We start from the raw sequence: 10,651 nt of genomic DNA on the forward strand, positions 1-10,651 counted from the left end.
TTTACTAAAGCCTCAGTCCCAGTTACAGAAGTACGCATATCAGTCTATTACAATCTTCATTACCCCCCCCCCCCCTCATTTTAATCAAGTCAAAGCTGTATATTAGATATTGACCAATAGGTGGCACAGCACTTTCACAGTCAGCTTCTGTGCCACAGTCCGTCTCGAGTTTCCTGAGCAGCTCTGTGGCATAACTGTCACATTGCTTCTTGTTCGGATTGCAGGCAGCTGGTCATCGTTAGTAAAGAGCATCTTAGGACTGGACTAAGTTGAAGTAATCATTTCCAAGTTTGAGTTTCCACTGCAACTCTATATAGACATTTTGGGTGCTGCCTTACATTTAGAATCGTCATTAGGCGCAATTAGCAAAGCAAGTAGCCATATCGCATCAAAATGATCTGGATGAAAATTTTTAGCTTTGCATTTATTAAGCAGGGACACTAATCCAAATTGACGTAGAGCTGAGAAGCTAAGGGCCCACAACGCTAACGTTATTGTGCCAGCCACAGGATCTGGACCTTTGACTTTTCGTCATTGGCACAAGTCCAGTAGCTGTAATCAATATTAATAAACGATGTTTCCGCCCGGTTTCGAACCGGGGACCTTTCGCGTGTGAGGCGAACGTGATAACCACTACACTACGGAAACTCACGACTTTTGCTGTGATATACTCACATAAAGATACTAGAATATTAAGAAAGTTCTTCCTTATAGGCAGAATGTGTAGTATCCATATTTTTCTCGGTCATTTTTTGTCTCGGTCAAGTGTGTGAATAACCAATCGTTAAAACGAGTTAGCAAGATTTAGTTCTCTCGAAGCACACCTTTCGAAGGCACTATTGTCCACTATTGTCACTAGATGGTGCTATTGAGAACATCATGCAATAAGCGGGTGATTTAATGACTACAAATGTAGCAATGTAAATAAATCAAGGAAATATTAACTTAAAAAATATGGCATACTTTTTCATTTGGGAAACATTAATAAAAGAAAAACACATTCCGTCCTACATGTTTGTTTTAATGTATTTTTTATGGAAATCGATTCAGCCCGTGGAATGCAGGTGTAAATAAGGATTACAACTCTCAGCAAAACGGAAAATAAGTATGATCAGCGTTCATGACCTTTATTCCAAATTAAACGGTTGTTAACCTTTGCTTTTAAAATGCTGAAATGTTGGTTCCATAGGTGACGATGCGGCTGAAAAGGTCAAATGAAATGTGCATCATTAGCGGAAAACGATGTCATTTTGGTAAATCCATACTATTATCTTTTTGTTTCTAAATAAAAATGTTTTGTGCTTTGTTTACTAGCATTTTGCACCTTTTATATAACTCTTTTGAAAATAGTTATATATATATATTTTTTTTTAAATAATTTTTCTAAAGTTTTTGTTTTCACCTCTGAACACAAGAGGGCAGTGTATGTGTACTTTAGGTTCTGCAGGACAGATGTTTCGTACATAATGTACTCATTGGGCCTTACAAATGTTACCACGTCTGCTGCGTTTGTTTTCCGTCTCCCTGTTCCCTGCTTTGGACTAAAAATTTACTGTCCTCTACAGCAGTCACTTAACAGTCAGCACTGGTCTTGGCAAAAAGCTCCACTGGAAAAAATGGAAACCAAATGCAATAGAATCAACTATTTCATTTAGTAGCTAATCAATGTAACAATAATAATTAAAAAGGATACGAGTCTCATGATTGTCACATCACAGCCACCACAGCATTCAATTCTGTGGTTAATTATTACAGAACCGCGTGTGAGTATCACTAAATTTTCACACTGGGAAGAATAAGTTCTTGTTGTATATAATTTTTCACCACCAGCCATTATGGGGCAGCGCAGTGACTGACTGCTCTGGGACCAGGGTTCGAGTCTCTGCCATAGCTCCATGTGTGTAGAGTTTGCACGTTCTCCCCATGTCATCGTGGGATTTCCTCCGGGTACTCCGGTTCCCCCCCCCCCCCCAAACCTGCTGGCATTAACTGGAGTGCATGTGTGAGTGAATGGTGTGTGAGTGAATGGTGTGTGAGTGTGAGTGAATGGTGTGTGAGTGTGAGTGAATGGTGTGTGAGTGAATGGTGTGTGAGTGTGAGTGAATGGTGTGTGAGTGAATGGTGTGTGAGTGTGAGTGAATGGTGTGTGAGTGTGAGTGAATGGTGTGTGAGTGAATGGTGTGTGAGTGTGAGTGAATGGTGTGAGTGAATGGTGTGTGAGTGTGAGTGAATGGTATGTGAGTGAATGGTGTGTGAGTGTGAGTGAATGGTGTGTGAGTGAATGGTGTGTGAGTGTGAGTGAATGGTGTGTGAGTGTGAGTGAATGGTGTGTGAGTGTGCCCTGTGATGGTTTGGCACCCCATCCTGCCTTGCACCTGTACCCTCTGGACCCCCAGCGACCCTGAGTATGACAAGCGGCTACAGAAAATGGATAGATGGGTGGGTGGATAGATGGATGGGTGGGTGGGTGGATAGATGGATGGGTGGGTTGGTGGATAGATGGATGGATGGATGGGTGGGTGGGTGGATAGATGGATGGATGGGTGGGTGGGTGGATAGATGGGTGGGTGGGTGGATGGATGGGTGGGTGGGTGGGTAAGTCATTATTATTTTAGACATTTAAACTTCTTGGGCACATAAACTTTTGTTCCTTTGATGTTTCAGCCTGTAATACCAGCCAAAGAGCTTCAGTCTTTCCTGGGTTTGGTCACATTATACTCAGGACCAGCTGACGTAGCCTCACTCCGTCTTTCCCGGGTTCCCGTCTCTAAGAAGGTCACCTGCAACCTCAGCGGCAGCATCTCTGAAGGGCGGAACATCACCGTTCAAAAACGTATTTTATTTAGACCATTTTAGATGACCACGTTTTATTTGTCATTCCCAAGAGGTTCTGTGGCCGTTTGGTGGACGATGAGTAAGAATGGAGTCAAACGGCTTCGCACTCTCAGAAGCGCCTCTTGTGGGATTAGCGGGAAAAAAAAACGGAATAAATTTTTATGGGGGTGACATTTACAGTCTTTGCTGTTCCAGTAAAAACAGTCAAAATGTCATATGTATGAAATATGGAAAGAAATATCATTATTATATATGCAATAGATTCAGATACTAATGGGTGTGGACCTAGCTGTGGTCCATAAGGCTCGTTTACGAGGCGCTACTCTTACAGGGAGAGACTAAGACTAGGACATCCTGTCTGCGATCTGGCTGAGAAATCGTGCCCGGAGCCTCGCGGAGGTTCTGAGCTACCAGAGTCCTTCACGTAACACCACAAAGCTCAGGAGCAGCTGTGGGCGGAGCTTCCAGAGCTCTGCCTGTTCTACCAGCCCCCGCCGAGGCCGCTAATAATGGGACTCCGCAGGCCCCCAGGACTCACTGCTGTCAAAATGTCAATTTTGACCTTGTAAGTGTGTGTGCGGGTGTGGGGGGGAAATCAGGTGACGAGCTTGTTTTGTTGACCAAATCCAGAGACATCCAGGCCTGATTTTACTCGTTTTACTTCTCAAGATCCTGCTCCTGACTTGTTTGCCTGTGAATTTCACTTGTGCAGGATCCACCAAATCAATATCCATGCTCGTCCGTGGTTCCGTGTTCAGGTTTGTTCGAATGACTGAACGTGCGTTCAGGTGTATGTCACTGAAATATGTGAGTAACTGCACATTCTGTACGTTTCTTGATTTTTTTTCAGAAAGCAGGATTCAGCCTTTTATTGTCACAAGTATTTCAGCCTCATTCCATTTGTCATTATAAAGCAGCGTTTAAAGTTAGAACTCAGGGTTAGCCAACTTTAATGCTGCATGAAAAATCCATGCATATCATTTGACACTTTTCTGTACGTTTAATGCCTGCTTAGTGACTATAAAAATCATTTTACGTGATTTTATAACCACGTCTTTAAACTGAGTAAAATTTGAAAGACTGAACGTGTACAACAGATTGCTGTGTGGTGAAAGTCGTATCGTTCTCATTAAATTTTCCTTGCGTGTTCAAATGCCTCTCGGCAAACTGTACGCGGCATCTGGTGTGACCGAAAGGTAACCATCATAACTCACGGAGTTAACGGACGCTTTCAGAACCTCCCGTCTATCGTGAGGAATCAAGAACGAAACCAGAATGGAGATGTGACAGTGATGTGAAGATGCTATGTGCATAAAGATTAGTATATGGATGGAAATGCTATTTGTTTATGTTCTGTTTGTGCCTCTTGGAGCTGTGTTCGTCTGGCGTCTTGCAGCTGTGCTAAACGCCGGGGTCCTAATAACCCCCCGCCCCCCCCCCCCCAGCGCCCACCACCTCCACACACGTATAACAGACATCCCATTTCTAGACTTCACCCTTGTCTCTCTGTATAATGAGGATACAGGACGTTCCATAATTAACTGAGTAGTGTTTCTGGTCCCTTTCGTACTGTCTGGAGAAACATAGTCGGATTATATGATTATTTTATAAAAGTCATTAAAAATAACAGAATGTATCAAAATAAATGGGCGAAGTTTGATTGCAGCTGGAATTGCAGGGGAAAGTGCTTCGTGCTTGTCAGAGGTGCAGTGCAGACAGTGAAGGGGGTGGGGGGGGGTGGGATTTCACCTAGGAAATGAATGGCACAGTGACCAGAAGAGAAAGCGTGTAGCTGGTCCCACGTCAGTCGCCGTATGTAACGGTGTACAGTCATCCCCCACTCCGCTCACTTGCAGCCTAAACGGACACGTGGGTGGACTTCTGACTGCTGACTGACGGGGGGCCGTGGAAACTTGGAGACGGAGGAACGCTGCTATTCTGGAGGAAGCCGTTGGCATGGTAACCATGTCCTGACGGAACACATGACACGGGGCTGAAGATTCTATCGCCGTGACGGCAGTAGCCAGGCTAACAGTGCCAGCATCAGACTGTTGGTAGTAAGCAAGGTCAGAGACAGATAACTGAAAGAGCCATTGACTTTTTTTTAGATCTCATCTCCCTCTGTGTCAATCGCTATCCCCTTTTGGCGAGGGGGAGTCTGAATCTCGTAGTCGTCGTTAGGTTAGACGCATTTGAGCTGCAGGTTCTGGCTGATACGGGGAGAAGGTCGGCTTTCCGTGTGAGCCGGCCCGCTCGTCTGCGCATGACTCCCCCCCCCCCCCCCAACGACTTGAGACGGTGTGCTCTTCTCCTGTGGAGTGTTATATAAACTCTCTGATGCCGGCGTGGGCGTCTTGCGTAAGTGGCTTTAAAACTCCAGCGAGATGCTATTTGCTCGCTGACAAACCCTAAAGAGTTTCCTCCTTTTGAAAACTCACAATTGATTATTGTGGTTCTGTCATTTGCGATGTAGTTTCCATACGCAGACTTGTTCCCCCCCCACCTCAACTACTAAAAAAATGTTACAAATTGGCCAGAATTGCGCTTAATGTACATTTTTCCTCTGGGTAATCATTTCACCCCTACAATACATGGAAACTGGTAAACTGGTGCTTCTAAATTGCCCATAACGTATGATTATGTGCATTAATGTTTAAGTGCACATGTCCTGTGACCATATCCTCTGAGCTGCTTGAGAGAGACTCTGTGGCAATTCTAATATTTTTATATTTTTTAAGGTAGGGTTGGCAAAAGAGGGGCCATAATTCATACATTGGGGCAACCTTTATAATTAGCCAATGATATGTTTTGAATCGGTGAGTGACAGGTGAAGGGGCATCCCGGGGGCCAATCAGCTTTCAGCCCCTGTGGCCCCGCCCCTGCATATGCACCTCCCCCGGTGACCCAGTACTGTATAAGCGGTTATAAGAGGGATGGATCGTGTCACTCTCAGTTTATTTTCTTGATTGAAATGAAACAGCGACTTCATTGACATTCTGGGGCTTTGCTGCTGGGCGTCATGTGATCATGTGATGGACAAATTGGCTGAACACGAAGCAGGATGATGGAGACGCCACCGTCCGTCGTTCCGCTTCGCGTTCAATTTGTCACATTTATCCATGAATTTATAAACTGGGGGGGGGGGGCTTTTTCAGACACCACTTGTACCTTCCTGCCACTAACATTTATTTATACTGTGGAAACGCTTCCAATCTTTAGAGACGGCAGAACTTCATTCAACTGTTGATCCAGCTACTTATTTAATCGTCCAATGAATGATATCTGTGACATTCTTTGATTGTTTATAATCATTACCTGTAGCAATTTTTAAAGCGTAACGCCAAAAATTCTGGGTGTTTCTGAAATTTTGGCCACTCGTGTTCATTTGACACACCATAGGGGGCAGGGGGGGGGGAGTGGTTGACTCGGGACAGGGTATAAAACTGGCTTGCTGTGAAAATTTGGGAAAGAGGTGGTCCGAGAGCAGAATGGGTTATTCTGTAAGCTGCTTGATTCACCTTCCTGGCCAATCGCGGGGGTGCCAATCCCCCCCCTTGGATCCTCCAACTCTCGTGTCCCTCGGACCTGTTCATCACGCAGACCCTCTCATCCAATCAGCGTCTGCATCTGGATGTGATTCGGATCAATGTCCAACCGTCAGGGCTGTTCATATAGAAATATCTCCTGCTGCAAATGATGCATTTAGATTGTGCTTGTCAACCTGTCCATACCCTTTAATGATTTAATAGCACATGTAGGCAGGGGAGATTCTAGGATTTTTTTTTACCACGGGGCCAACCATATCATTAGCCAATGATATGTTTTAAATCTGTGAGTGACAGGGGAGGCGGCACTCCCGCGACCAATCAGCTTTCCGCTGGGGCCAGTGCCCCTGTGGTCCCGCCCCTGAACATGTGACCAGTGCTGTCAGGGGTCCTATTATCTACATGCCTGTTTGCCCCTAGCATAAAGTGGGAGCTCATGCAGTATAAGGGCGGTGCCAGTCAATGCCCACGTGGCGCCCTAGGCAAGCTGCACCGCTGGCGCCCCCTGTCTGTGACAGAGTGAAATCGACCGGTTAAGTCGGGGTCTCCTCAAAAGATGGCGCCCTAAACAGCCACCGGTGTCGCCGAGCGGCTTGTCCAGCATTGGCTCCAGCCCCCCTCCACACAGATGGATGGACTACAGCAATACAGCAGAAGCCTATCCTTTTTTCAGTTGATAAGACTGTACTTAGCTGATAAGCAGGTGAGAAATGCAGAGGAGAAATTCCTTTCTCAGTTTAATGCTGTTAGGATCTGTATGCAATTAGACAAATGTGTCAGAGCCATGGTGAGAGGTGTAGTGCAGGGATAAAGGTATTTAATCCTGTCATGTGATGTTATTTATAACTGTGAAGAAGCCTGTTACTGCACCCCGGATGACACAACTGGAAAGCTATTTCCACTCATCCGTAAGCTGATCTATCTTTTGGTTACATAATCAAGCAATAAAGTTGACAAGTCAATACAATACATCACTGATTTAGCTGTAAACAAATATTGCTACGAGAGACTTTGCAGCTTCGTGGGGAACAATCTGCCTTCTCCTCAAGCTTGTAGCGGCACGTTAAAATCACAGGTTTGGAACCGGAACGTAGCTGGATAGTCAAATTACAGGTGTGAACCACCCCTCTCAAAAATTCTTCTGGTTAGCGAAATCCATGGATGGGGACCCCCCCCCACCAATCAGCAAAATCTACGTATATACTGAGGGTTGCATGCCCTCCCTCCCCCCCCGTGAAATATATTTCTTACCACGGGTCTGACTTGTGCCATATCCCCAAAGCTTTAACCACAACACACTGACACCCAAAGTTGAACTAACTATACTCTGTGAAATAGGACCGGAAATCCCTTAAAAAAATACAAAATTTAAGTAAAATATGATTATTCAAATGAGTTATGCTTATGAGGTAGGAAATTGAATCAAAATGGTAGATAATTTTCATTATGCAAATTATGATTCATGGGAGAAAATGGAGAAAACAAAAAAATCAGTAATAACAAATTAGTCTCATTAATGAATCCTTTTCGGATAAATATAAATGTCTTTTGGAGTTTGTCGCTGCCGAGTGAGGAAAAAAGACAGGTGTGTTTCTCATAATTTACTTGGTAATTTTGATGCTGTATGTTTAGAACCGGCCTGGGATAAATTAAACTCAGAATGACAGCGGTATTAATGATGAACATCGTGACGCAGAGTTTAATAGGAATAACCCACAGAGTCAGTGTGGACGGGAAACTGCTTCCCATATTTTGAAATACCACAGGGTGTCAATGTTGAACAGAATAATTTAATGATGGGAAAACCTGAAATTATTCATCAGGATTCAGGCGCTCGGTAAATACTCCCCTGCGTCTTTTTAGGGGAGAGAGATGTGGGTTTTCTCCGGAACCCCAGCTGCAGGTTCTGAGGGTGTGTGAGGAAATGGGAGCCTTCTGGATCGGCCATTACGCTCCACCCGTGAGCGATTTAACTCGCCGACGAGCTGCCGCATGGCCCCCGTGGCATGTGGGCGCGGCTGCGCTTCCGAACGGCACTCTGCCCCGCACCAACGACCCGGGGCAAAGCGGCTTCTGCTTCGCGGAGACGAGGAGGGCCAGAGCAAGACGGCCATGTTTGTGAGCGAGAGCACGAGGGAAATGTGCTTCATTTCTGCAATTTTCTGCCCCCCCCCCCCCTCAAAGGTAATAAGCCAAGTATATTTTGATACTAACATCAAAGACTCATCTCTTACCCTCTCCTCCAGACCATAATAACTATGAAATTAAATAAATAAGTGCTTACGGGGTTTGAGTGCTTTTAGCATTAAAATGTGCAGATAATCCAAGCCCTGCTTTTCAAGGCTCGTAAGCCCAGGTGTTTTAAGCGATAATGTTGCAAAGGTTTACCTGCAATTTTTGGGTGAAATAAATACGATTCTACATCCTTCGCTTTGCGTATTTTTTACCAGCCACAGGATATGAAAGAACTTGGCTAGAACCCGCTAAGACTATCTTATCTGCAGTAAAAACCTTTTCTTCTCTCTCTACAGACATCCATAGGTATGTGAACCTGTAAAGATCGCGAGTTTCCTGTTGACATATTGTTCTCCAGTCGTAAATTTGGCTCCTGACATTTTCAAAGTGTTCAGAACAGATGCAAACGCTACTGTCTCAGGAAAGGGTTTGGTTTATGACACATTTGCCTATTGAGATTAAAACTTAATCAAATACAAAGGCCTATAACGGCCCCCTAAAATTGTCAATCAGTGTAACAGATGAGTGGTCATGCAAGCCTAATGGTCATGAACAGTTGTATTGCATGTTCTAAATGAAAAGAAACATATTTTAGCCAGTTATTATTGAACAATCGAAGAACAAATGTCAACGTCCAAAACTCACTCAGTCCTCATGTAATCCAACTTCCATTAAATTTCCAAAACCCACTTAAGTCCACAGAAATTTTCTGAAATGTATCCTGTGGACCGAGTGAGTTTTAGAAATCTGCTCTTCAGCTGTTCGACGAAATCCTGCGCTGCTGGAAATGCAGCAGCCCAGTCGTCCAGTGAGGTCCACATGGTCATGGTTTTGCTAAATCATGAGCCAGCGATATAAAGCATGCGGAGACTCACCCCCATGTGTCCCCGTTCTGTCGTTAGCATGTTGCTAACGCCTTGGGTATTTTTGTTAAAGCGTAACAAAAACACACTGGCTAATTAGTCGGCCTTACAGTCTGGTTCTCGTCAAGTGTCACCATCATCACGTATAGCTACACCGATCCCTTGGAAAGATTATTCCGAACAAGACGACTCAAAGTTACTGAAGGTTAGCTGAGCGTAATATTATTAGCAGAATTACTGGTGCTGTGTAGTCTGGACTGGGGAGATGATTTAGTAAGACCAACACTTGGTTGGGTGCCATTTCACAGTCTCTTTCTGGGGTATTAATCCACTAAATGACTTGTATTAGAGAGTCCTACTTCAGCTAATTAGGGCTGGTTAAACATTAATTACATTAAAAGAGCTGTATTTGGCAAGTCGCACGGCTCTAACATCCTGATACAGCCATTAAGATGATAAGGTGCTCTGTTTGGATCTGAAGCCAGACTTCCCAGTTATTATTCGGCTGTTCGGAGACATGGCTGTATGCAGATTGGAAACATCATTGCGATTTATGGTCAATTCATGGTCTTTTTTGAGGGTAGGTCTTTGGACATACACCACCGCTCAAATGTTTTCCACACCACAGATTTTTTTACCACTTTTCAATTTATTTCATGAACTGCAGATTCTTTGTTGTTAAGCATTGTAAAGTAGACTGAAAAAGAAATGAAAATATGTCAAATGAAACAAGTTATCTTTATAAAATGGAAAGAGTGTGTAACAGTGCATGTCTGACATCCTATTAACTGGTTGTGTGGTGATGGCAGAGTCAGATTCTAGGCCGTCCTTTATCTTTAAACGCACTAGTTACCTGTTTTGTCCCGTGAAGCAGAAGTATTTAATGTCCCTTGTAGAAAGGATGCCTGAATTTTCTCTTCTGTTATAACTGCTAGCCGAAGTTACTTTGCTAAATCAAAGATATGACATTTTCTTGCTAATAAAGGTACTCAGATGGTGATCATAATGGTAATTTATTTGTTAGCGAAGAATGTTGAGTGTATTATTAGTAAATATTAACTGAGTAATATGCAAATGTGGAAAATGTCATTGTGTGCGAAAACATTTGACTGGCAGCGTAGGTACAATTGTTCCGTCATTTTTAGCTATGGCCTCTGTTCCTCGATGTTTCTT

At 44.0% G+C, this 10,651-nt stretch overlaps 1 non-coding gene across 1 annotated transcript; it reads right to left on the minus strand.

Annotated features, from left to right (window-relative positions):
- Positions 1 to 575: 575 nt before the first annotated feature.
- On the minus strand, positions 576 to 648 carry trnav-cac (transfer RNA valine (anticodon CAC)). Its single transcript has one exon. It is a non-coding gene; the product is annotated as a tRNA-Val (tRNA).
- Between the last annotated feature and the right edge of the window lie 10,003 nt (positions 649 to 10,651).

Source organism: Paramormyrops kingsleyae, chromosome 24, assembly GCF_048594095.1.
Source record: "Paramormyrops kingsleyae isolate MSU_618 chromosome 24, PKINGS_0.4, whole genome shotgun sequence".
In the NCBI taxonomy this organism is placed as follows: domain Eukaryota; kingdom Metazoa; phylum Chordata; class Actinopteri; order Osteoglossiformes; family Mormyridae; genus Paramormyrops; species Paramormyrops kingsleyae.